Raw genomic sequence first — 27,670 nt, 5'->3', positions numbered from 1 at the left:
AAAGTCCGTCATCTGCACATACGGTTCACGTCCACGCTGTCGCGGCATGCTACCAGTGTTAAAGACTGCGATGGAGCTCCGTATGCCACGGCAAACTGGCTGACACTGACGGCGGCGGTGCACAAATGCTGCGCAGCTAGCGCCATTCGACGGCCAACACCGCGGTTCCTGGTGTGTCCGCTGTGCCGTGCGTGTGATCATTGCTTGTACAGCCCTCTCGCAGTGTCCGGAGCAAGTATGGTGGGTCTGACACACCGGTGTCAATGTGTTCTTTTTTCCATTTCCAGGAGTGTAGTTGTTCCAGAAGCGCTTCCACCATTGGTCTGAAAGCTAAAGACCACGCCCTTTTGGACGACAGATAAATCGCTCAATTTATGCGTTATGACAACGACTGCACTGTTTCTCGCGTCCACCGACAACGCTTAACATACCATTCACCGTTAGTGTAGCCACCTGCCGTCTATGAGTGTTATTGCACACTGACGTAGAACATAGGCGGTAGTAGTCGCATTAATGGGACTGGACCGTGTAACTACGCTTTAAAGTAGGTCAAAATCTATATTCTTACATGTGTACATACGTATAAAACGACGTCATTTGGAGAAACATATTTAGTCACTGGGTGGCGCAGTTTTGTTTTGCCACCTCTAGCGGTGTGTCGGTGTAATTTCTAAACTTTATTTTTTCATGGTGATAATAAAAACTTTATAACTACCTCTTGTACACGTACTGAGAAGAAATCATATAAGTCTATATTTTTTGTGGAGATACACTACACCTTAAAGCTGTGAGCGTTTACGTTTTTATTGCGTGAAAATGGTTATCGTTTGCTCACAGAAAGTTCAGCAGCCAGCCTACATTTTATTGCATTTGTAACAAATGTGTTGAAATAAATTCGGCGAGCAGCTAGTGGAGCCACTGAAACCACCACCGGTCAGTAAAAAATGAAGCTCTTTTGGAATACATTGTTTCCTCGTAAAAACAAAAACACTGATACTTTCATTTCTACGTGTTTCTCTAAAAATAGCAACTCTCTACTGCTGGTAATTCGTTCCGAATAATTGAGTCACCTCTTTTTCTTTTAATTTGGAATAATCTTGTATTTCGTTAAACGAACATCCGATACAGGTATTGGGCAATTACGCCGAAATGATTCACACAAAATACGCAGGGGTAACATAAAATAGCCGAGCTGTAAAAGTGCTTAAAATTCTTTCCGAGGCTGCCACGGGACTCCACAGTGTCTAATTCTGTTTGTTCGGCAATCAAGTGATCTCATTAGGAACCAAATCCTTTTAATTTGGTTTTCAAAGATGAATCGGGACGAGATAATCACTAAAGCGCTAGAGGATTTAGCATGTAAGGCTGAGCAGAGGAACGATCTGCCTAATGAAGGTGATGGAAAAAGGAAATCGGAAATGCATGGGCAAGTATTACCAAGAACAGGTGATTGGCGCGCCATAACTTCCTGGATACACATACCTCAGTACACGTGACACAAGGTTCATAGTTTTCATTTCACTCATGCAACCAAGAACACTGTGTGTCAAGGGAATATCCGTAATATAGTAAGAGACGCACAGAAACTGGGTGCAAACGTCTGAACTGCATATTTACTATGAGACGCTTTTTAATGTACGAATCCAAGACCGAACTTTTGATGAAAATAAATAATGTAGTTATTATGTAAAATTAAAACTGTACGTTTGTATTTGTGTATTCATTCTGTGCTAATAATACGCTGAAGAGCCAAAGAAACAGGTACACCTACCTAATATCGTGTAGGGCCCCCGCAATCACGCCGGAATGCCACAACACAACGTGGCATGGACTCGACTAATGTCTGAAATAGTGCTGGAGGGAATTGGCACCATGAATCCTGCAGTGCTGTCCATAAATCCGTAAGAGTACGAGGGAATGGAGGTCTCTTCTGAACAGCACGGCGCAAGACATCCCAGATATGCTCAATAATGTTCATGTCAGGAGACTTTGGTGGGCAGCAGAAGTATTCAAACTGAGAAGAATGTTCCTGGAGCCTCTATGTAGGAATTCTGGACGTGTGGGGTGTCGCATTATCCTGCTGGAATTGCCCAAGTCCACTGGAAAGCACAACGGACATGAATCCTTCTCAGTTCAATAAACTTTACCAAGAGCCACATATTTTAGGTTATTTTGTTTTATTTCGAACGCTAGCAGTTTAGGCAATTCATTTTGCCATCTCCAGGGCCCATATCCTTTTTTCGAATCAGCACTATATGATGAGCTTATTGATTCGAAAAAAGCGTGTGGGGCCTGAAGATGGCAAAATTAGTTGCCGAAACTGGCAGCGTTCGAAATAAATTAAAATAACTTAAAGTATAGGGTTGTTGGTAAAGTTTATTGAATTGAGAAGTACGTACCAGCCGATGTCCCCTGGTGATAATGGACCGGCAGAGAATGGACATGAATGGATACAGGTGATCAGACAGAATGCTTACGTATGTGTCACCTGTCACAGTCGCATCTATACATACCAGGGGTCACATGTCACTCCAACGGTACACTACCCTCACCATTACACAGCCTCCACCAGGTGACATGCAGGGTCCATGGGTTCGTGAGGTTGTCTCCCGTTCACGTGCATCCACTCGATACAATTTGAAACAAGACTCTTGCGACAGGCAGCGTATTTCCAGTCTTCAATAGTCCAATGTCGGTGTTGACGGGCCCAGGAGAGGCATAATGCTTTGTGTTGTGCAGTCGTGAAGGGTACACGAGTGGGCCTTCGGCTCCGAAAGCCCATATCGACGATGTTTCGTAGAATGGTTCGCACTCTGACACTTACTGATGGCCCAGCACTGAAATCTGCAGCAATTTACGGAATGGTTGCACTTTTGTCACACTGAACGATTCCCTTCAGTCGTCGTTGGTCTCGTTCTTGCAGGATTTTTTTCCGTCCGCAGCGATGTCGGAGAACTGGTGATTTACTGGATTCCTGATATTTACGGTTCCTCCGTGAATTGGCCGTACGGAAAAATCACCACTTCATCGCTACCTCGGAGATACTGTGTCCCATCGCTCGTGCGCCGACTATAACACCCAGTTCGAACTCAGCCCGTTGATAACCTGCCATTGTAGCAGCAGTAACCGATGTAACAACTGCGCAAGACACGTGTTGTCTTATATAGACGTTGCCGACCACAGCGCCGTATTCTGCTTGTTTACATATCTGTATTTGAATACGAATGCTATACCAGTTTCTTTGGCGCGTCAGTGTATAACTATGTTATACACAGAATCGGGAAAACAGGAATACACGGCTACTTTCCACGAGATTTCAAGCTAAACTCTCTACTTTGCATCAGTTGCTTTTATATTTATTCGCTTCTTTCAATGATACACACGAGAAAAATAAGCGGTAATGATATCCATAACAGTAGATGTTTATGCAAAAAAAAAAAAAAAAAAAAAAAAAAAAACAGAAACAAGAAAATCATTGACAGGCTGGAGCCGTTTGTGGCCGAGCGGTTCTAGGCGCTTCAGCCTGGAACCGCGCGACCGCTACGGTCGCAGGTTCGAATCCTGCCTCGGGCATGGATGTGTGTGATGTCCTTAGGTTAGTTAGGTTTAAGCAGTTCTAAGTTCTAGGGGACTGATGACCTACGATGTTAAGTCCCATAGTGCTCAGAGCCATTTGAACATTTTTTTTGACAGGCTGGAACATTTATTATTTTTTTCAGAAGTAAAAGGACTGCTAACTGTGACAGGACGAGTGTCAGTGTGATACCACAAAGCAATTGTTGTTACAACAGACATTGTTAAGGTTCTTTTGCACTGCCATAGGTTGCAAATTTTATTTCTTGCAGATAAAATAATGAAAATGGTACTTATCCATTTACTGAATCTACTAAAATGTGTGAGATATCAAGTTTCCGATCTGGTGCAAACAATGGATTTCCACTACAGTTGACGAAACGCCGTGGAATTTCTACAGTCACCCAGCTGTGTCATTCAGAGCCTTCGATAAGCAGTCTTCATATCACAAGATATTCTACATACTCTGACGCAATTTTTGTGTCCAAAAAGCGAATCGAATTAAATTTTGCATTGGTTGTATTGAACTTAAAAAAAGTACCACTTTTACGTACACTGAAACATTACGACCGCTGCCCACCGCGAAGATGGATGCCGCCTGGTGGCGTTTCGGGCACTGGACGCGGTAACAAAAGTACGTAAGTGGAGCAGACACGGGCAGGGTTGACTCTAGCTAAGGTATGGACTGCAAATGAGGAAATAAATTGAGATAAGTGACTTTGACAAACGGCAGATTATTATTACGCAGAGCTTGTAAACGAGTATTTCGAAAACGGCAAAGCTGGTCGAACGTTCAACTTGCCGCTGTCGTCAGCATCTGGGGAAAGAGGTAGAAGGATAGTGAAACTACCAACAGAGGGCCCTCGCGGCCAGCCGCGCGATCTAACGCGCTTCTTCCCGAGCGGGAAGGCGTGCGGTCCCCGGCAACGAATCCACTCTGCCGGTTAGTGTCGAGGTCCGGTGTGCCGGCCAGCCTGTGGATGGTTTTTAAGGCGGTTTTCCATCTGCCTTGGCGAATGCGGGCTGGTTCCCCTTATTCTGCCTCAGTTACACTACGCCGGCGATTGCTGCGCAAACACTGCCTCCACGTACACGTACACCAAAATTACTCTACAACGCAAACATTTTGTGTTCGGTGTAGGGCGGCGTTGAGGTGGGTGGCCTGCTATGGCCTGTTCTGGGGTTGTGCACCACTTAGGACTACGGCGGGACGAAGCCACTCCGTCGTTTCTAGGTCCCTGTTTCAATACACAATATACACACCATGTAATATCCACGACTATATTTTATTCAGAACAATATTCATGAAGGCATTGTATATGCAATTTGAGTGAACATTCTCGTAATATTAATAAAAAGGACTTCATCGGTACTAAAACAATAATAATTAATTATTGTCAGTGTCATAATTACATTTCTGTGAAAATGATATCTCAGACAATACTCATGGAAAAAGATAATGGAAATCTTCATGTTCTGTTATCTATGATTCTTCTAGAATAATCCTTCTTCTGGTTCGAACTGTTGTAATTATCGGACGCGATTGATGTCTTGTAACACTGAGGTACAATGGAGCGCAGCCGTTAGCGCCACTGATCTACAGGGCGGATTATTGGTAAAGTGCTGAATAATGAGTGATTAACATGGAGAAATACTTTTAAATGTTAATGCATATAGTTAAGGCACAGAAAAGATTTAATATATATTTGTTGACAGTGAAACAACGTCTGAACAAGAATTGATAAGTGACTGTCTTATGTTGGCCGCCATCTTAGTGAAATACTGCAGCGGCAACTTAAAATCAAACTACAAGGGACACAAGAATCTTGATGGTCAATTTTCACGATAATTGTGTATCGGTGGCCCAGAACCCACCCAGAAATCATAAATTCGTCATAGATTATGAATAATCTTTAAATTTGGTGCAAACAGTATCTTCCGTGGTGAAATTGGTCTCTGATAATGTATGAAGCCTGATTATTTCGTAAGAACTATTAGGAAATATTTTTTGACAGGGAAGAATACATTAGTGTTGTGCACGTGTGGTATTGTGCGGAAAAATAGTTCATTTTTTTTAAGGGAAATGGGAGATAAGATACTGCGTGAAGAGTTTGACAGAGCACTGAAAGACCTGAGTCGAAACAAGGCCCCCGGAGTAGACAACATTCCATTAGAACTACTGATGGCCTTGGGAGAGCCAGTCATGACAAAACTCTACCATCTGGTGAGCAAGATGTATGAGACAGGCGAAATACCCACAGACTTCAAGAAGAATATAACAATTCCAATCCCAAAGAAAGCAGGTGTTGACAGATGTGAAAACTACCGAACTATCAGTTTAATAAGTCACAGCTGCAAAATACTAACGCGAATTCTTTACAGACGAATGGAAAAACTGGTAGAAGCGGACCTCGGGGAAGATCAGTTTGGATTCCGTAGAAATGTTGGAACACGTGAGGCAATACTAACCTTACGACTTATCTTAGAAGAAAGATTAAGAAAAGGCAAACCTACGTTTCTAGCATTTGTAGACTTAGAGAAAGCTTTTGACAACGTTAACTGGGATACTCTCTTTCAAATTCTGAAGGTGGCAAGAGTAAAATACAAGGAGCGAAAGGCTATTTACAATTTGTACAGAAACCAGATGGCAGTTATAAGAGTCGAGGAGCATGAAAGGGAAGCAGTGGTTGGGAAAGGAGTGAGACAGGGTTGTAGCCTCTCCCCGATGTTATTCAATCTGTATATTGAGCAAGCAGTAAAGGAAACAAAAGAAAAATTCGGAGTAGGTATTAAAATTCAAGGAGAAGAAGTAAAAACTTTGAGGTTCGCCGATGACATTGTAATTCTGTCAGAGACAGCAAAGGACTTGGAAGAGCAGTTGAACGGAATGGACAGTGTCTTGAAAGGAGGATATAAGATGAACATCAACAAAAGCAAAACGAGGATAATGGAATGTAGTCAAATTAAATCGGGTGATGCTGAGGGGATTAGATTAGGAAATGAGACACTTAAAGTAGTAAAGGAGTTTTGCTATTTAGGGAATAAAATAACTGATGATGGTCGAAGTAGAGAGGATATAAAATGTAGACTGGCAATGGCAAGGAAAGCGTTTCTGAAGAAGAGAAATTTGTTAACATCGAGTATAGATTTAAGTGTCAGGAAGTCGTTTCTGAAAGTATTTGTATGGAGTGTAGCCATGTATGGAAGTGAAACATGGATGATAAATAGTTTGGACAAGAAGAGAATAGAAGCTTTCGAAATGTGGTGCTACAGAAGAATGCTGAAGATAAGGTGGGTAGATCACGTAACTAATGAGGAGGTATTGAATAGGATTGGGGAGAAGAGAAGTTTGTGGCACAACTTGACTAGAAGAAGGGATCGGTTGGTAGGACATGTTTTGAGGCAACAAGGGATCACAAATTTAGCATTGGAGGGCAGCGTGGAGGGTAAAAATCGTAGAGGGAGACCAAGAGATGAATACACTAAGCAGATTCAGAAGGATGTAGGTTGCAGTAGGTACTGGGAGATGAAGAAGCTTGCACAGGATAGATTAGCATGGAGAGCTGCATCAAACCAGTCTCAGGACTGAAGACCACAACAACAACAAGGGAAAATGTTACCACCTTCAATAATAGATCGCTAAATTGTGTGAGATCACTCCTGTGAAAAAATTTAGTCCCATTTACTCTGCTTGACAGACAACATTGGTACTTGTTCTCAAGTGGAGATTTCTTTGAGAGAATGACTATCTTTAGCCGGGAGAGGCAGAGATTAAATGAAACCTCATGTTACGCTAATCATAAATAATTGGTTTTGTTGTAGTCCTGTCCACGATTTGTAAAATACCGCAATCCTAACCACACTCCACAACCGCTACACGCTAAATGGTTGGACGTCCACAACTCTTTACCGAACTTGCGTTTCGGAGGCTCGTCTGCCGAAAAAGAACAATGCTGGTGCACGCACAAGTGTTTTGGAGCACATGGTTCATCGTACATTCATAAACATGGAGTTCCGCAGCACACCATTTCTATACAACGACATCGTCGGCTACAATTGCAGTGGGACTGGACCATCGGGAATTAACCGTCGATCAATGGAAGCGTGTCGGCTCTTCGGGTGGATCACATTTTTACTACACTAGGTTGCTGGTCTTCACAAACGCCGTCATGGAGGTGAATGGTTGCTCGAAAAGTGCATCGTGCCACGGACGCATATTGTTGGGAACAGTATTATGCTGTGGGAGACATTCTGCTGTTCTTGCATTGTACCTGTGGTACTATTCGAAGACACACTGACAGCTGCGAACGACGTTCATCCCTTCATGCTTGATCTCATCCCCGACGGCGACATCATCTTTCAGCAACATAATTTTCCGTGTCTCGGAGCCAGAACCGTGCTACATTATAGTGAACTCTCGTTGATTATTTTGGCGTCAAAATTTGGATGTTATAAATCCTATGGAGCCGGTCTGGGTCACTATCGAGCGCCATCATCTCGTACGCAAATTAGCAGCCCTTTATTTACGCGAATTGTATGACATGTGCGTAGACATCTAATGCCACATACCTCCAAAAACCTACCAACAAACTGTCAGATTACTAATACGCAGAATCAGTGATGTACAGGGTGATTCAAAAAGAATACCACAACTTTAGGAATTTAAAACTCTGCAACGACAAAAGGCAGAGCTAAGCACTATCTGTCAGCGAATTGAGGGAGCTATAAAGTTTCATTTAGTTGTACATTTGTTCGCTTGAGGCGCTGTTGACTAGGCGTCAGCGTCAGTTGATGCTAAGATGGCGACCGCTCAACAGAAAGCTTTTTGTGTTATTGAGTACGGCAGAAGTGAATCGACGACAGTTGTTCAGCGTGCATTTCGAACGAAGTATGGTGTTAAACCTCCTGATAGGTGGTGTATTAAACGTTGGTATAAACAGTTTACAGAGAATGGGTGTTTGTGCAAAGGGAAAAGTTCTGGACGGCCGAGAACGAGTGATGAAAATGTAGCACGCATCCAGCAAGCATTTGTTCGCAGCGCAGGAAAATCGACTCGCAGAGCTAGCAGAGAGCTGCAAATTCCACAATCAACTGTATGGAGAGTCTTACGAAAAAGGTTAGTTATGAAACCTGAACGTCAACTACCCGAGGCGATGGATCGGCCGCCAGGCAGCCCGTGACAGAGCACTTCATCACTGGCCTCCAAGAAGCCCTGATCTTACCCCCTGCGATTTTTTCTTATGGGGGTATGTTAAGGATATGGTGTTTCGGCCACCTCTCCCAGCCACCATTGATGATTTGAAACGAGAAATAACAGCAGCTATCCAAACTGTTACGCCTGATATGCTACAGAGAGTGTGGAACGAGTTGGAGTATCGGGTTGATATTGCTCGTGTGTCTGGAGGGGGCCATATTGAACATCTCTGAACTTCTTTTTGAGTGAAAAAAACCTTTTTAAATACTCTTTGTAATGATGTATAACAGAAGGTTATATTGTGTTTCTTTCATTAAATACACATTTTTAAAGTTGTGGTATTCTTTTTGAATCACCCTGTATTTCGTTTCAAAGAATGACAAACAAGATTTTAAGCAGGTGGTCATTATGTACCGGCTCATCATTGCATTTCCACGCCCCAAAAACGCTTTTTCACTAGATTTATGGAATACGATGGGTGTCTTGTAGCGAAGTCCATTCAGACTAATCTTTTAATGTGAATTCTAGAACGAAATTCTCGATATTCCTGTGCTAAGTCGTAACGTTATGATGGAAAATATGCAATTAAAGTATAAATGTGTGACTAAAAGTATGAAGAGCATCGTTTTGCGTGCTACGGAAGTCACTGCACTTATGCTACATCTTAGCCTAAAGTTTTTCGCATTCAGGTGGGAAGCTAATTCCGACTCTTCGCAGATTTTTAGGAATTAATATTATTCTTCCGTAGACTGAATTAAAATCTGCGTTTAGTGAACTGTGATAAAATGCTCTGATTTACTGCGAATATGCTAGAGATATATGTACTGCAGTTCTAGGCAGGGCCTACCTGCATAACATAATCCAGCGAACCCGTTGAAACGTAAGAGGGAAATCTGGCCTCTCCAACTTTGCATTTGTTTGTTTTATTTTAATAGTAGCCTCATGAAACTTGTTTGCTGTCTCATATACATCCATCGTATAAAATCTACTTCAGTTCTCCGTACTAAATGATCTTCCATTAGCCACTGAACTGTTTCAATGGAAACAGCCCAACAAACCTGTCCTTCATTCTTTTCAATGCCTCTTTCTACGTTTCCCTATTTTCTAACATAATTTTATGTTTCCACATTTAACACGCTTACGATTCCTTCTTATTCCTTTTGTTGCCCACGTTTCACTTACGTTCTACTCGTACACGTATAGGTTCTGAGAAGCGGAAGCATGTTTTGGCAGCTTCCTCTTATCAAGCGACGGATCAGTATCTTGGTAACGAACCAGATGCTTCAGCGGCAGCTATAAGCACGTAACAATGTTGCGAAAATTTTCTGAATAACTGGCGTTTTTCGACGTCTCGGCGGCCACATAACAACGTAAATCGATAGCCGCCACGCGAAAAGCGCGTATCTGTGACGTTAGCTATCAGATATCCGCTCGAGGAATTTCACGCGAAACTGCTGCCTTAGATTTTCACATAGGAAATTCTAGAAATGTTTCTAGCAGAACGTAAATTATTAGTTTAGTTAGTAGCTTAGAGGGTAACGAATGGTTCACTTAGAATGTGTGCTATTTTGCAGTTTTCGTCGGATTAAAGCAGTGTTGAGCGAGATCGAGACCCAAACATCGATCCTTGTCTTCCGAGTGTAATGCTGCTGTCGGTTAGAGAATTTTCGCAGAGATATTAAAATATACTTCAGCTAGACCTTATTGTGAGACTAGTGACTGAAGGTATACCAATAATTATCCATCTGAGCCACTTATAATGATTTCTATGTTTTCTGAGAACTATGAACTGGGAGGCATCCTGATGACAACAGACGTATTAAATCAAAGTCCAAACATCTAAACGGTTCCGAAATTAAGTATACAAAATTTGAGTTTGTCCAATTAAATATCAAAGATATTAAATCACAGGATTACTTCTGATATATTGGTTTAACTTGGTTAGCAGAGGTGGTGGAAAATTTATAAATACACTGCCTGGCGCAAGGACTGAAACATCCAAAAGACTTGGTCGGCTGCCACCGTAACTTCAGAAATGTACACACCATTGGTTGGTATATAAATTAGAGTTGAATTTCTCTCTGATAGCTAGGACGGCCAGCAGAGTGTACTAGTGCTGTTCTTGTTTACTGCTATTACCTGACGGGCCTCATGGGTCTCCATTTGGATGGGTGGTCGAATCGAGCAACATCCAGGTTTGTATTCATTAGCATGAAACAGTGGCCCGATGTTAGACTCCTTCAAAATCCGCCTCTGACGTTCAGGTAGACCAAGTCTGGCCACCAAAATGGTGGACTGCCATATTTTGCTCGTCGTAACCCTTTCACATCTGCGCCTGCCAGTCTAGATCCGGAAGACTCACTTCAGGATTCTTTGTCGTCGCACACCGTTGGTCGGAGAATTGTCAGACGGACTTCAGAATTACCATTCCGTGCACAGACCGCCTTTAAGACCACAACACAAGCAAACGGCTGCATTCGGAATGGTGCCACGATCGGCGGGAATAGACCGTTGACGAATGGTGTAGGATTGTGTTCAGCAATGATTAGTGGTTGTTCACTGCTCCGGTCGATAGTCGTCAGACAGTATCATCGTGCGATTTTTCAATAGGCAAATGCTCGTCTACACATGACTGTTCTCTCTATTTCAGCGTTATTTTTTATGTACCCCGTGGCCAGGAAGATCCCCAGATCAGTCTCCGATAAAACATGTGTTGTACAATCTTAGACGTCGACTCGGGCCTCGAGCCAGTATCCTGGATATCAAGGACCTGTTACAGTAGTTGTCAGCCAGGTTGCCTCAGAAAGGATGAAGTGTCTTTATGACGCTCTCCCGAACAGAATCACTGCATGCATCCAGGGAGGGCGCAACGTCAATCTGATACGTGGGCTCATACTGCAAAGTTCGTTGTAAATGTAACTCGACAATCTATCAATTGGTGAAAACCATTTCAAAAGCCCTAGAGTAGTTTATGAGATTAACCTCCAGATGGAGACAGAGGAGTTTAATTTATAATATGTGAATAAGATACGTACAGAGTAAAGACTCTAGTGAAGCGTAGCTGCTCTCTGGTGTTGTTTACTGCTTTTTTCACCAGGTACCGCCACCTCTGTAGCTGGGAAGTTTGTAGTTCCCATTATTGCCATGAGATGTCACTCCAACCGTCAATGAAAAATGGAACAGGTAACTATTTCATATTCGTATGTTACATATTCTTCATCATTATTATTTTTTTACACACAGACCTTCCTCGTGAATCAGTTTAGTAGTGAAAACCGTATCAAAATCCCTACAGTAGTTACTGAGATTACCCTTGACATACAGACATAAAAACGTGGCGGGGGACTTAAATTTGTAATATGTGTAGATAACGCCAGTTGTTTCACATCCATTATTACATGAAGGTCTGCTCTAGTTTTGTACATGACTTACTGTGGCTAATGCTCCGGCATGTTGCCTAATTTCATTCCATCCTCCAGTTACTTGTAGTTTAGGTTTTTTGCTATCGCTTGGAATCTAGGAAAGGACTTCCTCGGTACAGATAGCACGCATACGTCTGGCTGCACATCATATCCATCTCACTTTAACTTCCAATGAGGTTACAATTACGGAATCCCTTCTGTCCCTTGACCTAAATAACGTTTTTTTTCCTCTCTCTCAGTGATTCGCAACTTGTTTTTCCTCATTTATGGCTGGGCAACCCTCAGGTTATCGAAGCAAAATTTTGTCTCACAGGTGTCAGTCATATTTAATTCTTTTCAGTTGCCTTTACCTTAAAGTATTCATTTATGTCTATTTTTCATCTGCCATATACAAAAAATCTCATCGATCTGTTCTACGAATTGTGCGCTTCCTCAGCTGGATGGTCCATGCGGCTGACTGCCAAGCGGGGACTCTGGTTCGACTCCCGGTACTGCCAGTGATTTTAACCTGATGGGAGGACGGAGACGGGGTACACTTTGCCTCGTGATCCCGACTGTCGAGCTACTCGATCGAATAGCAGCTTCAGGTCATGACACCTGACAACGACCGGCAGGGCGGTGTGCTAAACCCACCTCCCTCCATTCCTCTCAATCTCTTTACCTAATTTACTTTTCATTTCTGAACTACTCGCTACGTTCAAGAATTGAATTGGAAGTTGTGCCTTTTTTGTGCATACTTTTCACTTAGTTGAGGTCAATGCCTTGCTTATCATACGCTTATCATAAATATTGTTGCAGAAATTTCAAAAGGTTTCTCAAAATCGAGGAATCCCAGGAAGAGACGTAGCTCAAACTAATTTTTCAGTTGCATAATTTGCTTCACAGCTTGAAATTAGTCCACTATAGTCTAATGTTTTCCCTTCTTTCTCTTTTTATCTTGTGTAATAATTACGTAGCTGTTCTACATTTGGGAACATGTCACAGTAGCCGACATGTTGGTCAGTATAAGGGATAAACAAATACCCTGGAAACTTTTATTGAAGGAAGCAGGAGCGACAGAGACGTCCACTAGTATACGGTGAATAGATGTTACCGGTATTTAAGGCCAACTTCCCTGTCACACAACAAACACTCTGGTTAATGCAAAAGATGTTTTGGGCCAGTGCTCTGAATAGATCAGTCTAGAAAATTTACATGATTTCTTCCAAGCTATGATCTAGTACTCTTTTGCACATTTCCAGAAACAGCTACAAGCTGTGTGACAGGGACAGAAGGGTAACAGAATGAACCCACGAAAAGTAGCGAAAGATCAGCACACAATACCCATGAAACCCAGGTAGACACCTTTCGACTAGCATTCATCAAGCGATATCACATACCATTACTCATCCACTGTTTCATAGACACAGTGACAAGAATATTAATGTGTGCAGCAAGTCTGTATAACGTGAGGCCTTAAAGAAGAAGAAAACATCTTGCCACAGAATGATGTCACAGGTATTTTCAAAATCAACACTATACTTGTGGCAGGGACTCACGTTTGTGAGTCTGCTTAGCTGACAGTACTCAGTAAAGAAGCCATAAGGGACATGGAGTTCTGGATTCTGGGATTGCTATCACCAAACTAGAGGAAACCTTTTTTTTATATAAATGGGTGTATGTTGAAATTTCCGAAGAGCATCAGAAGTTGCTAAAACGTTTTTGACTGAGGGGCGGGATAATGATCCTGTGCTGGCCAATAAAAAGCAGGGTTACGTCTTCAGTGGAATTCCGTAGAGCACTAAGAGATAAAAGATTCTAAGGAACCCATTTTTTCAGTAACCCTGTTGCTGCAACTCGGATGAAAACCTTCGTCTGCTGAATCGCCAGATCAGGCTGACAGTCTTTTATACACACCCTTCCCCTACGCAACACAGAATCTGTGTGACTGTCATTGCCGTGAAGAATCTGATCGCTGTCTGACAGCGATATAAGCTGAGCACTGTTGTAAATGTCCACCTACAGTTTTTCAGTCACCCCAAAGTAACTAACAGCCATAAAAGCTACACTAGAATTATTATTAGTAGAATGGATGTGTAATTGTTATTACATCACACTTTGTGACTAAAATGTGCCATTTTTTTGGTTTAAAAACTTCAGAGCAATGTAGTAAGTAATTGTATGAAGCATAACTATCTGTGCTCTAGGCGTATTGTCTTTTACCGGTAGTCAAAACGTCCTTGATCCCTAGTTCGAACTCGAATTTAAATAAAAATCCAAAATCATCACTAAGGTCTGAAGAATCACGATTTAAGGAGCCACCTTCGTCCTGAAAACAGCCTTGTCAAAGAGGGCAAAGGAACGGGCAGTTTAAGTTGAAACTCTTGTCCTTGCGGTGAGATATTGCCCCTACGAATCGCCAGAATCAGCAGTGAGCAATGATATGGGGATGCAAAAGGCAATGGAGACGACTGCATTAAACAGACATAATTTATATCCGCAGGACGTGTGGCCTGTAACTGAGAAATCGTCGTTATGATCTCTCCATTGACAAAAGACTCCGGATTAGTCCTCCATGCGGATCTCTTGGGAGGGGGGGGGGGACTTCCAAGGTGCACGTCACCATAAGAAAATGTGGAATAACCAACAAAGGGTTAACATTCGACGAGTCCGGACGAGAAACGTCGAAAGATTGAATGGGATAGGAGAGCTACAAAATCTGAAAATGGAAGTGCAAAGAATCAATATAAATATACTGGATCAGTGAAATGGATAGAGGACAGGAATTTATGGTCAGAAAAGTATAGGATAATATCAACAGCAGGCAGAAATGGTATAACAGATGTTGGACTCATTTTGAATGGGAAGATGAGGCAGAGAATGACTTACTATCAAAGTTCAGTGATAGAGCTGTTCTCATAAGAATTGATAGCAAACCAACGCCTACAGCAGTTCAGGTACACGAGCACACCAGAAGATGAAGAGATAGAGAAAATACATAAGGATATTGAAAAGGTAATTAAATATGCATACGCAGATGAATCTAGTAACGATGAGGAATTGGATCGATTTAGTAGGAATAAGAAGAAAGAGTTACAGGAGGATGTGAGGTATGTAGTTGCAATGAAGGAGGAGAAAAACTAAATGGTTTATGAAGTAAATTTCAACTGGTAGTAGCGAATACGCAGTTTAGATGTAAAAAGAGGAGCTATAATTGGAAAAAGGCTCGGAGATACGGGACGATTCCATCACGTTCAGAGATTTCGAAATAAGATACTGGATTGTAAGGTGTACCCAGGAGTAGATATAGACTCGGATCACTATTTAATGATGATGAAGAGAAGACTGAAGTTTAAGAGAATCATCCGTAAGAATCAGTGGAAAGAAGTGGGATACAGTACGGAGAAATGATGAGATGCGTTTGTAGATCTCTAAGGTTGTGTACATTGCGATAAAGAACACTGCAGACGACAGGTAGGTGGAGATGTGCACATATATAAAAAGGACAATTACAGGAATTGGCCAGAAAAAGAGAACTACAAAAAAGTATCAGCATATAATAATAATTTTGTGACAAAGGGCCTCCCGTCGGGTAGACCGCTCGCCTGGTGCAAGTCTTTCGATTTGACGCCACTGCGGCTACTTGCGCGTCGATGGGGATGACATGATGATAACTAAGACAACACAACACCCAGTCCCTGAGCGGAGAAAATCTCCGACCCAGTCGGGAATTGAAGCCGGGCCCTTAGGATTGACAGTCTGTCGCGCTACCACTTTTTTGTTTCTTCTTTTTTTTTATTTATTTATTTTTTAATTTTTTTTAACACGCTTCTTCTTAACGACAAACGAAGTATGCCCCTTCTGTTGCCTTTGTTTGCAACATGGCTTGAATAAAATAAATGTAAATTCCATTGAGAAGGCAGTCACATAATTGTTATGGAAATGTAACTGCATCTGTAAATTTCGTTCTCCGTGCGTGGAAAAACGGAAAGAAGCAAACTCATTATTGCTGATAAGTAAAATTTCCTTTTTCAGAAGGTAATAAAGTAAAATAGGCTTATCCTGCTTGATTTTACACATAATTAACATAAATGTGTCTTCTTGTGAAAAGAAAAGGAAAGAAAGACAGAAACTAAATAAAGGGTTTATACCAGTTTCATCACTGTGCTTCCCCAAAAACAGAGTAATAGATACACATAAGCTTAACTGGTCTATACTGATGATCTTCTCTGATTACTTTCTGTTGGAAATCCTCCTCCTGCTACCTGAAGTACAAACTTTAACCAAAAATCATTCGTCTAATATACGAAACGCTTTTATGTGTAATGTAAATTACGCATTTCTATTGGTTACAGGATTGTTTTAGTTAAAAAATTTGTCTAATTTTCTTTGTATTTTTTAGTACACATCAACTTGTGGTGCTCAGTTGTAAGGTATACCCAGAAGTCCTCCGTATTGCTTGATTCTTTTGTTAGGATGTAATGCACTGTTTGGCCTTTCAACCAGTTAATTGCATTTCGTTTTGTTTTAGGGTAAGGTATACCGTCAGGGTTTAAAAATTCAGCAGTTGTAACGGCATTGGGCGTAGTTCTGCTGACGCTCGCTATCTTTTGTCTTATGTAGAGCCATATTTCTTTTACCCTGTCACACAGCAATCTATGCTCTTCGGTATCTGGTATATTACATAATGACACAGCGGTGACTCGGCCAGTCGAATAGAGTGAAGTTTAGAGTTCGTCGTAATTTTTCTGTTTACAGCAAAGTACCAGGTCGATTTGACATACGTTGGCAGGTTCCGGCAGTGAATATTTTCCCATATTGTTTCCCAGTTATAACAAGGATACTTTTTCTACGTCGTTTCTGGGTTTGTCTTTCATCAAGTTATTGTAAAGTTCTTTTACTTTCATGATGTCAGGGTTGGGAGCTCCAACGTCAGGCGCGTAATGGGGCCCCTTAGGGAAATGGCAGCAAGAGAGGGGAAGAAAACCAGTGTGCACTCCGTGTGCATACCGGGGGGAGTCATTCCAGATGTGGAAAGGGTCCTTCCGGATGCCATGAAGGGTACAGGGTGCACCCATCTGCAGGTGGTCGCTCATGTCGGCACCAATGATGTGTGTCGCTATGGATCGGAGGAAATCCTCTCTGGCTTCCGGCGGCTATCTGATTTGGTGAAGACTGCCAGTCTCGCTAGCGGGATGAAAGCAGAGCTCACCATCTGCAGCATCGTCGACAGGACTGACTGCGGACCTTTGGTACAGAGCCGAGTGGAGGGTCTGAATCAGAGGCTGAGAAGGTTCTGCGACCATGTGGGCTGCAGATTCCTCGACTTGCGCCATAGGGTGGTGGGGTTTCGGATTCCGCTGGATAGGTCAGGAGTCCACTACACCCAACAAGCGGCTACACGGGTAGCAGGGGTTGTGTGGCGTGGGCTGGGCGGTTTTTTTAGGTTAGATGGCCTTGGGCAAGTACAGAAAGGGCAACAGCCTCAACGGGTGCGGGGCAAAGTCAGGACATGCGGGGACCAAGCAGCAATCGGTATTGTAATTGTCAACTGTCGAAGCTGCGTTGGTAAAGTACCGGAACTTCAAGCGCTGATAGAAAGCACCGAAGCTGAAATCGTTATAGGTACAGAAAGCTGGCTGAAACCAGAGATAAATTCTGCCGAAATTTTTACAAAGGTACAGACGGTGTTTAGAAAGGATAGATTGCATGCAACCGGTGGTGGGGTGTTCGTTGCTGTTAGTAGTAGTTTATCCTGTAGTGAAGTAGAAGTGGATAGTTCCTGTGAATTATTATGGGTGGAGGTTACACTCAACAACCGAGCTAGGTTCATAATTGGCTCCTTTTACCGACCTCCCGACTCAGCAGCATTAGTGGCAGAACAACTGAGAGAAAATTTGGAATACATTTCACATAAATTTTCTCAGCATGTTATAGTCTTAGGTGGAGATTTCAATTTACCAGATATAGACTGGGACACTCAGATGTTTAGGACGGGTGGTAGGGACAGAGCATCGAGTGACATTATACTGAGTGCACTATCCGAAAATTACCTCGAGCAATTAAACAGAGAACCGACTCGTGGAGATAACATCTTGGACCTACTGATAACAAACAGATCCGAACTTTTCGACTCTGTGAGTGCAGAACAGGGAATCAGTGATCATAAGGCCGTTTCAGCATCCCTGAATATGGAAGTTAATAGGAATACAAAAAAAGGGAGGAAGGTTTATCTGTTTGGCAAGAGTAATAGAAGGCAGATTTCAGGCTACCAAACAGATCAAAACGAAAATTGCTGTTCCGACACTGACAATGTTGAGTGTTTATGGAAAAAGTTCAAGGCAATTGTAAAATGCGTTTTAGACAGGTACGTGCCGAGTAAAACTGTGAGGGACGGGAAAAACCCACCGTGGTACAACAACAAAGTTAGGAAACTACTGCGAAAACAAAGAGAGCTTCACTCCAAGTTTAAACGCAGCCAAAACCTCTCAGACAAACAGAAGCTAAACGATGTCAAAGTTAGCGTAAGGAGGGCTATGCGTGAAGCTTTCGGTGAATTCGAAAGTAAAATTCTATGTACTGACTTGACAGAAAATCCTAGGAAGTTCTGGTCTTACGTTAAATCAGTAAGTGGCTCGAAACAGCATATCCAGACACTCCGGGATGATGATGGCATTGAAACAGAGGATGACAGGCGTAAAGCTGAAATACTAAACACCTTTTTTCCAAAGCTGTTTCACAGAGGAAGACCGCACTGCAGTTCCTTCTCTAAATCCTCGCACGAACGAAAAAATGGCTGACATCGAAATAAGTGTCCAAGGAATAGAAAAGCAACTGGAATCACTCAACAGAGGAAAGTCCACTGGACCTGACGGGATACCAATTCGACTCTACACAGAGTACGCGAAAGAACTTGCCCCCCTTCTCACAGCCGTGTACCGCAAGTCTCTAGAGGAACGGAGGGTTCCAAATGATTGGAAAAGAGCACAGGTAGTCCCAGTCTTCAAGAAGGGTCGTCGAGCAGATGCACAAAACTATAGACCTATATCTCTGACGTCGATCTGTTGTAGAATTTTAGAACATGTTTTTTGCTCGAGTATCATGTCGTTTTTGGAAACCCAGAATCTACTCTGTAGGAATCAACATGGATTCCGTAAACAGCGATCGTGTGAGACCCAACTCGCTTTATTTGTTCACGAGACCCAGAAAATATTAGATACTGGCTCCCAGGTAGATGCTATTTTTCTTGACTTCCGGAAGGCGTTCGATACAGTTCCGCACTGTCGCCTGATAAACAAAGTAAGAGCCTACGGAATATCAGACCAGCTGTGTGGCTGGATAGAAGAGTTTTTAGCAAACAGAACACAGCATGTTGTTATCAATGGAGAGACGTCTACAGACGTTAAATTAACCTCTGGCGTGCCACAGGGGAGTGTTATGGGACCATTGATTTTCACAATATATATACAGAGTGTTTCAAAAATGACCGGTATATTTGAAACGGCAATAAAAACTAAACGAGCAGCGATAGAAATACACCGTTTGTTGCAATATGCTTGGGACAACAGTACATTTTCAGGCAGACAAACTTTCGAAATTACAGTAGTTACAATTTTCAACAACAGATGGCGCTGCGGTCTGGGAAACTCTATAGTACGATATTTTCCACATATCCACCATGCGTAGCAATAATATGGCGTAGTCTCTGAATGAAATTACCCGAAACCTTTGACAACGTGTCTGGCGGAATGGCTTCACATGCAGATGAGATGTACTGCTTCAGCTGTTCAATTGTTTCTGGATTCTGGCGGTACACCTGGTCTTTCAAGTGTCCCCACAGAAAGAAGTCACAGGGGTTCATGTCTGGCGAATAGGGAGGCCAATCCACGCCGCTTCCTGTATGTTTCGGATAGCCCAAAGCAATCACACGATCATCGAAATATTCATTCAGGAAATTAAAGACGTCGGCCGTGCGATGTGGCCGGGCACCATCTTGCATAAACCACGAGGTGTTCGCAGTGTCGTCTAAGGCAGTTTGTACCGCCACAAATTCACGAAGAATGTCCAGATAGCGTGATGCAGTAATCGTTGCGGATCTGAAAAATGGGCCAATGATTCCTTTGGAAGACATGGCGGCCCAGACCAGTACTTTTTGAGGATGCAGGGACGATGGGACTGCAACATGGGGCTTTTCGGTTCCCCATATGCGCCAGTTCTGTTTATTGACGAAGCCGTCCAGGTAAAAATAAGCTTCGTCAGTAAACCAAATGCTGCCCACATGCATATCGCCGTCATCAATCCTGTGCACTATATTGTTAGCGAATGTCTCTCGTGCAGCAATGGTAGCGGCGCTGAGGGGTTGCCGCGTTTGAATTTTGTATGGATAGAGGTGTAAACTCTGGCGCATGAGACGATACATGGACGTTGGCGTCATTTGGACCGCAGCTGCAACACGGCGAACGGAAACCCGAGGCCGCTGTTGGATCACCTGCTGCACTAGCTGCGCGTTGCCCTCTGTGGTTGCCGTACGCGGTCGCCCTACCTTTCCAGCATGTTCATCCGTCACGTTCCCAGTCCGTTGAAATTTTTCAAACAGATCCTTTACGTATCGCTTTTCGGTCCTTTGGTTACATTAAACCTCCGTTGAAAACTTCGTCTTGTTGCAACAACACTGTGTTCTAGGCGGTGGAATTCCAACACCAGAAAAATCCTCTGTTCTAAGGAATAAACCATGTTGTCTACAGCACACTTGCACGTTGTGAACAGCACACGCTTACAGCAGAAAGACGACGTACAGAATGGCGCACCCACAGACTGCGTTGTCTTCTATATCTTTCACATCACTTGCAGCGCCATCTGTTGTTGAAAATTGTAACTACTGTAATTTCGAAAGTTTGTCCGCCTGAAAATGTACTGTTGTCCCAAGCATATTGCAACAAACGGTGTATTTCTATCGCTCCTCGTTTAGTTTTTATTGCAGTTTCAAATATACCGGTCATTTTTGAAACACTCTGTAAATGACCTAGTAGATAGTGTCGGAAGTTCCATGCGGCTTTTCGCGGATGATGCTGTAGTATACAGAGAAGTTGCAGCATTAGAAAATTGTAGCGAAATGCAGGAAGATCTGCAGCGGATAGGCACTTGGTGCAGGGAGTGGCAACTGTCCCTTAACATAGACAAATGTAATGTATTGCGAATACACAGAAAGAAGGATCCTTTATTGTATGATTATATGATAGCGGAACAAACACTGGTAGCAGTTACTTCTGTAAAATATCTGGGAGTATGCGTGCGGAACGATTTGAAGTGGAATGATCATATAAAATTAATTGTTGGTAAGGCGGGTACCAGGTTGAGATTCATTGGGAGAGTGCTTAGAAAATGTAGTCCATCAACAAAGGAGGTGGCTTACAAAACACTCGTTCGACCTATACTTGAGTATTGCTCATCAGTGTGGGATCCGTACCAGATCGGGTTGACGGAGAAGATAGAGAAGAGTGGCGCGTTTCGTCACAGGGTTATTTGGTAACCGTGATAGCGTTACGGAGATGTTTAATACACTCAAGTGGCAGACTCTGCAAGAGAGGCGCTCTGCATCGCGGTGTAGCTTGCTCGTCAGGTTTCGAGAGGATGCGTTTCTGGATGAGGTATCGAATATATTGCTTCCCCCTACTTATACCTCCCGAGGAGATCACGAATGTAAAATTAGAGAGATTCGAGCGCGCACGGAGGCTTTCAGACAGTCGTTCTTCCCGCGAACCATACGCGACTGGAACAGGAGAGGGAGGTAATGACAGTGGCACGTAGGGTGCCCTCCGCCACACACCGTTGGGTGGCTTGCGGAGTATAAATGTAGATGTAGATGTAGATGTAGATGTAGATGTTTCATAAGGGAGGCAAGCAGGGGCTCGATGGCGATGACGAAGAGTGCCATTGACATTGGACACCCTTGCCTAATGGAGCTGGTGACGTCAATCGGGCGGCTAATGTGTCCATTGATGACAAATCTGGCTGAGTTGTTTGTTAATGTATTTCTTACTACCGTAATGAATCTAGGTGGGAAGCCCATTGTGCCCATGGTGCGAAGGAGAAAACTATGATTAACTCTGTCGAAGGCTTTATCAAAGTCGAGTGAGATAAGTGCACATTTTATTTTGCAGACGTCGGCCGTTGAGATTAGGTCCCTGTAATCACAGAGGGTCTGGAGAATTCTTCTGTCTTTGCCCACACTTATTTGATAAGGGTCAGTGACGCTGGTCATTGTGGTTTTCAGCCTGCGAGCGAGGATGCGGCCAAAGATTTTGTAATCGCTGTTTAAAAGCGTAATTGGCATCAGAGCGCTTACAGATTTCGTATTGGTAGTTTTTGGCACTAACACTACGAGTCCCTCACGAAATTCTTTCGGGATGTCATTTTCAGGGTTTAGCAGTTCGTTGCAGAGGAGAGTAAACTTGCCTTTTACGAGGCCACTGAATCTGCGATAAAACTCTGCCGGAATTCCATCTGCCCCTGGAGCCTTATTTTTCGTGCTGCCATATATAGCTTCTTCGACGTCTTCTTCAGTCACTTCCGAGATGAGAGTTTGTGCTTCCGCGTGGCATACTTTGCCCTGGAGGTTGATCATTAACTCGTCTTGAAGCTGTTCGTCAACCGGTTGACTAGACATTAAGGATTCAAAATGCTGTACAATTGCCTCTTTCATCTCTCTTTGCTTCGTCAGCTTCCTTCCATCATCAGTTGTTATTTCAGATAATATCTTGCGAGACGCCCTTCTGCTTTCACGAATGATATCATAAATGGAAGTGACCTCGTGCTGTGCTATATTCTTTGCACGCGATCTTATTTGGTAGCCTTCCAGTTGTTTACGCCGGAGTGCTAAAATTTTTGCTTTAATTTTGTTAATTCTTTCGTAGTTGTCCACAACTGTTGCATCGGACTTGTACAAATCCCTTAGACATTGAAAGTAAAATTCTATAGTTTATTTGTACCAAAAGTTTTTGTCTTTGGAGTAGTTTATGAAAAACCTCCGTATTTTAGGTTTGGCATGTTTTAGCCACCAGTCAGTGCCAGAGTTGTACGAGCTAAATTTGCTTTCACACTCTCTCCATACCTTGTAAAATGCCTCCTGACAAGCATGGTCTTCCAGATGTGACACGTTGAGCTTCCATGTGCCTCTACCTCGGAAGGTCCCTTGATTTATCAGATTGATTGTGCATATGTATGCAGAATGGTCCGAAAAAACGGTAGGCCATACTTCGGACTGCAAAATGAGGTGTTTCAAATTGTGCGTTACATATATCCTGTCGAGACGGCTCGCCGAGTGACTTGTGGCGTGGGTGAAGCCAGGGGCTGCACCGTGCATATGTTCCCATGAGTCTATTAGTCTTAAGTCATTAACTATACGTTCCAGTTCAGTACACTTGTTGAAATTGGGAGTTTGATCTTTGGCATGCAAAACACAGTTAAAATCTCCTCCCAGGGATAAGGTGTTCATATCGAGTTCCAAATAGTGGGACAATTTCTTCTTTAAAGAACTCCGTTCTGCGGTGCCTATTACTGGATCCTGAAGGGGCATACAGGTTAATGAGTCGTATTTTGTTTATTGTGGCCGCTATGCCTTTATCGTTTGGTAGTTTTACTACATCGTGGACTACTATGCCCTCCTTTGTGAGCAGAGCCGTGCCCATCTCCGCTCCATGCCCTGGGTTTGTAATGTCGTTGAAGCCAGGGACGTTACCAAGCTCAATGTCTGTCACTTCTTGTAAAAGTATAATGTCACTGTCAGAAGCATATATAAAATCTTTTAAGTTCCGTAATTTAAAGGAACTATGAATCTTATTAAGGTTTACTGTCGCGATTTTGTATGCTTGTATGTCAGACATTCTTCGTTGTACTAGATCTAACTTTAAAAAACATTCTTCTGTTTTGTCTCGCAAGCGTCAGCCTTAAAACGCATTTTAATAATATTCACCGGTAGCAAATGTTTCAGTGGTGTGTCCTTGTTCTTTAGAATGTTTGTTCGCGGAGACGTCTTCGTTGAAGAAACCAGCCACCTGTGGGGCTAGCTTACAGTCTGTCTTAGTTTCTGAAACTTCTGTCATTTCTTCGTCGGCATTGTTATGGTCGCTTTCATCTGCCCAGCTGGTTGAGGTTGTCGTCGTTGGTGGGACGAGTGAAGCTTCATGAGAGTGACTCGTTTCTTGGGGGCGGTTGGATGCTTTCTTTGTTGACTTTCCCTGGACGTCTCGTTTTTCCAGCGCAGAAGGGGAACGCTCCTCAGAAACTGGTGTCGCTTTCGTGTTGCTATAGATCTGTTGGCTTAAGGTACTACCTATTTCCTTCGCTTTTTGTCGGAGTGTGGGAGCTGTCTCCTCTGCACCTTTGCGCGCCAGCCGGCGTTTCTTATTTTTCTTTGGAGAATTGCCTCTCGACGGACTTTCTTCAGTATCCAAGTTAGTGTCGCTTTCCTGCAAGGTGTGTCGGTCTTCAACTTCCGGCGGATCTGCTGCCTTTACAGTTGCAGGTGCCTGTTTCGGTGGAACTTCAACTGTTTCCGTAGATTGGCGGGACTCTCGTAGGTCGTCAGCTATGACGGCACTGACGTCCATCGGAATTTCAGTGTTTGGAGAATTTGTATTTGCACACGGTTCAGGGGCTGAGGAAGCAGTCGGCCGTTCGCGTGCCATGGCGGCGTAGGTTCCCGGCAGTGTTGTCATCGCCGGTGGCCTGGCGGCCTCGCCGTCCGGCAGCTGTGCGACGCGCCGCTGTAAACATTCTGCGCGAACGTGCCCAGGCTTGTTACAGGCGGCACAGGTTCGCGGTTGGTCGTCATAAATTACAATCCCTCTATATCCGCAGACATTGATGTACGACGGGATGTGCTTTTGTAACTCTACTCGAAGCTGCCGTAGGCCATTTAGTACTGGGAATTTATGCGCGCTTGACTATTTCTCGACTTATTCCCAGCAATGAAGAAGTGGTTGGCTATGCAGCGTTTTGATGACGACGCACAGCTTCAAGAAGAGGTAACCACGTGGTTGAAGGCGTAGGCGGCCGAATTTTACGACGAAGGAATTTCCAAGCTCGTCCATCGCTACGATAAGTGCATTAATTTAAATGGAAACTATGTAGAAAAGTAGTATTTAAGTGTGGCTTTCATCTTTATATAATAAAAAAAATTCAAATAATTTATTTATTTTTAATTCCAAAACGTAATGTACTTTGTGGATAGCCCTCGTATTTTCTCGCACAACTCGGAACTACGCATTTTAACAAACACGACACAAGCTACAATCGACAGGTGGATACCAATTACATCATTAAAGGAGAGCTTCACATCTTCTTCTGACCAATTTTCTACTTTAAACGACTTGGGTCTGGCATATCGAGGATCAAAGGAAAGTTCCAACGTATCTTTTAGACTCGGTTGAGCCATCACTGCATGCTACTCATTACTTCTCGAAGTGTTCTATAAACAGAGTTTTAAGCCGCAGCAAGCGCAAGACTTACCACGCGGAAGCACAGACGGCGCAGCGCACACCACACTACGTCCTACCTCCACGCCGTCCGCCGGCAAACTACCACTCAGCTACCGGGGGCGGACTAGTATCACCAAAGAAATCTTGAGAAAGTGAAAAAGTTCAAGGAAAGAATACAAAACAGTAACATAAGCAAGGAATGAACTGGACCTAAATCGGAAGTGCGGGGAAGCCAAGGCGAAATGGCTGCTGGAAAAACACGAAGAAATCGCAAAAGAACTCATCGTCGGATGGAGTGTTTCAGCGTATAAAAAAAAAAAAAAAGAAAAACCTTCGGTGAAATTAATAGCAAAAGTGGCAACATTGAGACTGCATTGTCGCATACGGTATTGTGGATGAATGGAATGTGTAAATTGACGATCTCTACGAGAGGGAGGACTTATCAGCTGATGCGCTAGAAGAAAAAAGAATGGGAGTTCACATGGAAGGCATAAGGAATCAAGTATCAGAGTTTAGCACAGCTTTGTAACACTCAAATAAGACCGAAAGGATAGGAAACATTCCTTCTGAATTTCTAAAATCATTGGGGGGAGCGGCAAGCAACTGGCTGTTTAATTTGGTGTGTAGAGTACATGAGAGTTTCGGAAAAGTATAATTCACACAATCCCGAAGACAGCAAGGGGAGATAAGTATGACAACTACCGCACAACCAGGTCAGCATCTTATGCAAGCAAATTGCTGTCGAGAATAATATACTAGGAATGGAAAAGAAAATGGAAATCTGTCAGACGAAGATCGGTTTGGCTGTAGAAAAAATAAAGGAACCAGAGAGGCAGTTTTGATGATACGCTTGATAAAAAAAGCGGGATATAAGGATTTATTGACTTACAAATTGCGTTCTGCAACATACAATGGTACAAGTTGTTGCAAATTCTGTGAAATGTAGAAGTAAGCTATGAAGGTATGAGAGTAATAAACAATATTGATCACGGAGTAGATTATTCTACCTCGGAAGCAAAACTCGCACAACGAATGAAACAAGGAGGACTTAGAATTCAGACTAGTATAGACAATGAGGACACAACATTTATGAGAAAGCACATTTTGAGTACAACATCGGATGACAGTGGATCATGAGCTGTGCAAAACGGAGCGAAGAAGAGGATCGAAGCATATGAGATGTGATCCTGTAGACTTATTTTAATTTCCTCCCTCCAATGCTAAGTAGCATACTGGACGACAAGTTTCCTTCAGCAAACTCGATCAGCTGGCAGGTTAAGCTTCCTCACAGCTCATCTCCATCCGTGAAAGTTCTTTACAAAAGGTCATTTCTGTGTGTTACGAGGTCTTCCTCTACTTCTGTCTCCATCCTTTGGTTTCCAAAACAATGCTGATTTAGAAGTTTGGAAATTTGGAGTAAGGTCTTATGAGACCAAAATGCTGAGCTCACTGGTCGTTAAGCTTACACATTACTTAATCTAACTTACCCTAAGGACAACACACACACCCACGCCCGAGGGAGGACTCGAACCTCCCACGGGGGGAGCCGCTCGGACCGTGACAAGGCGCCTTAGACGGCGCGGCTGCCCTGCACGGCAATGCTGATTTGAGGATTCGTCTGTCTTTCATGAGTAGATCATGTCCCGCAACATTATATTAGTTTAGATTAGATATACTTTTCGTTCCAGTAGAATCATGGCGAGGAGATCTTCCAGGCTGTAGAACATGTCAGAAAAACAAGAAAACACAATTCATCAAAGAAAAACAATACCTTTTACAGATCCCAAGTGAAATGGTCGTGATGGATGTGGCATAAACATATTTTCATTTAAAGGGTAATAAATAACTTTTCACAAAACATGTAACTGTTCTGTTCAGTCAGGTGCATATCATAGTCCCTAGGCCGTTGTGCCATGTATAATCAAATAGATAAAGTTAGCTAGTTAACGTTCCATGTATCATTTAAACGATGTGTAACGAGTCAGTTTACAGGACATGTATACATGATTAGTGGTTCCTTTTTA

Source organism: Schistocerca nitens, chromosome 6, assembly GCF_023898315.1.
Source record: "Schistocerca nitens isolate TAMUIC-IGC-003100 chromosome 6, iqSchNite1.1, whole genome shotgun sequence".
Taxonomy (NCBI): domain Eukaryota; kingdom Metazoa; phylum Arthropoda; class Insecta; order Orthoptera; family Acrididae; genus Schistocerca; species Schistocerca nitens.
This window is presented reverse-complemented; position numbering follows the sequence as displayed.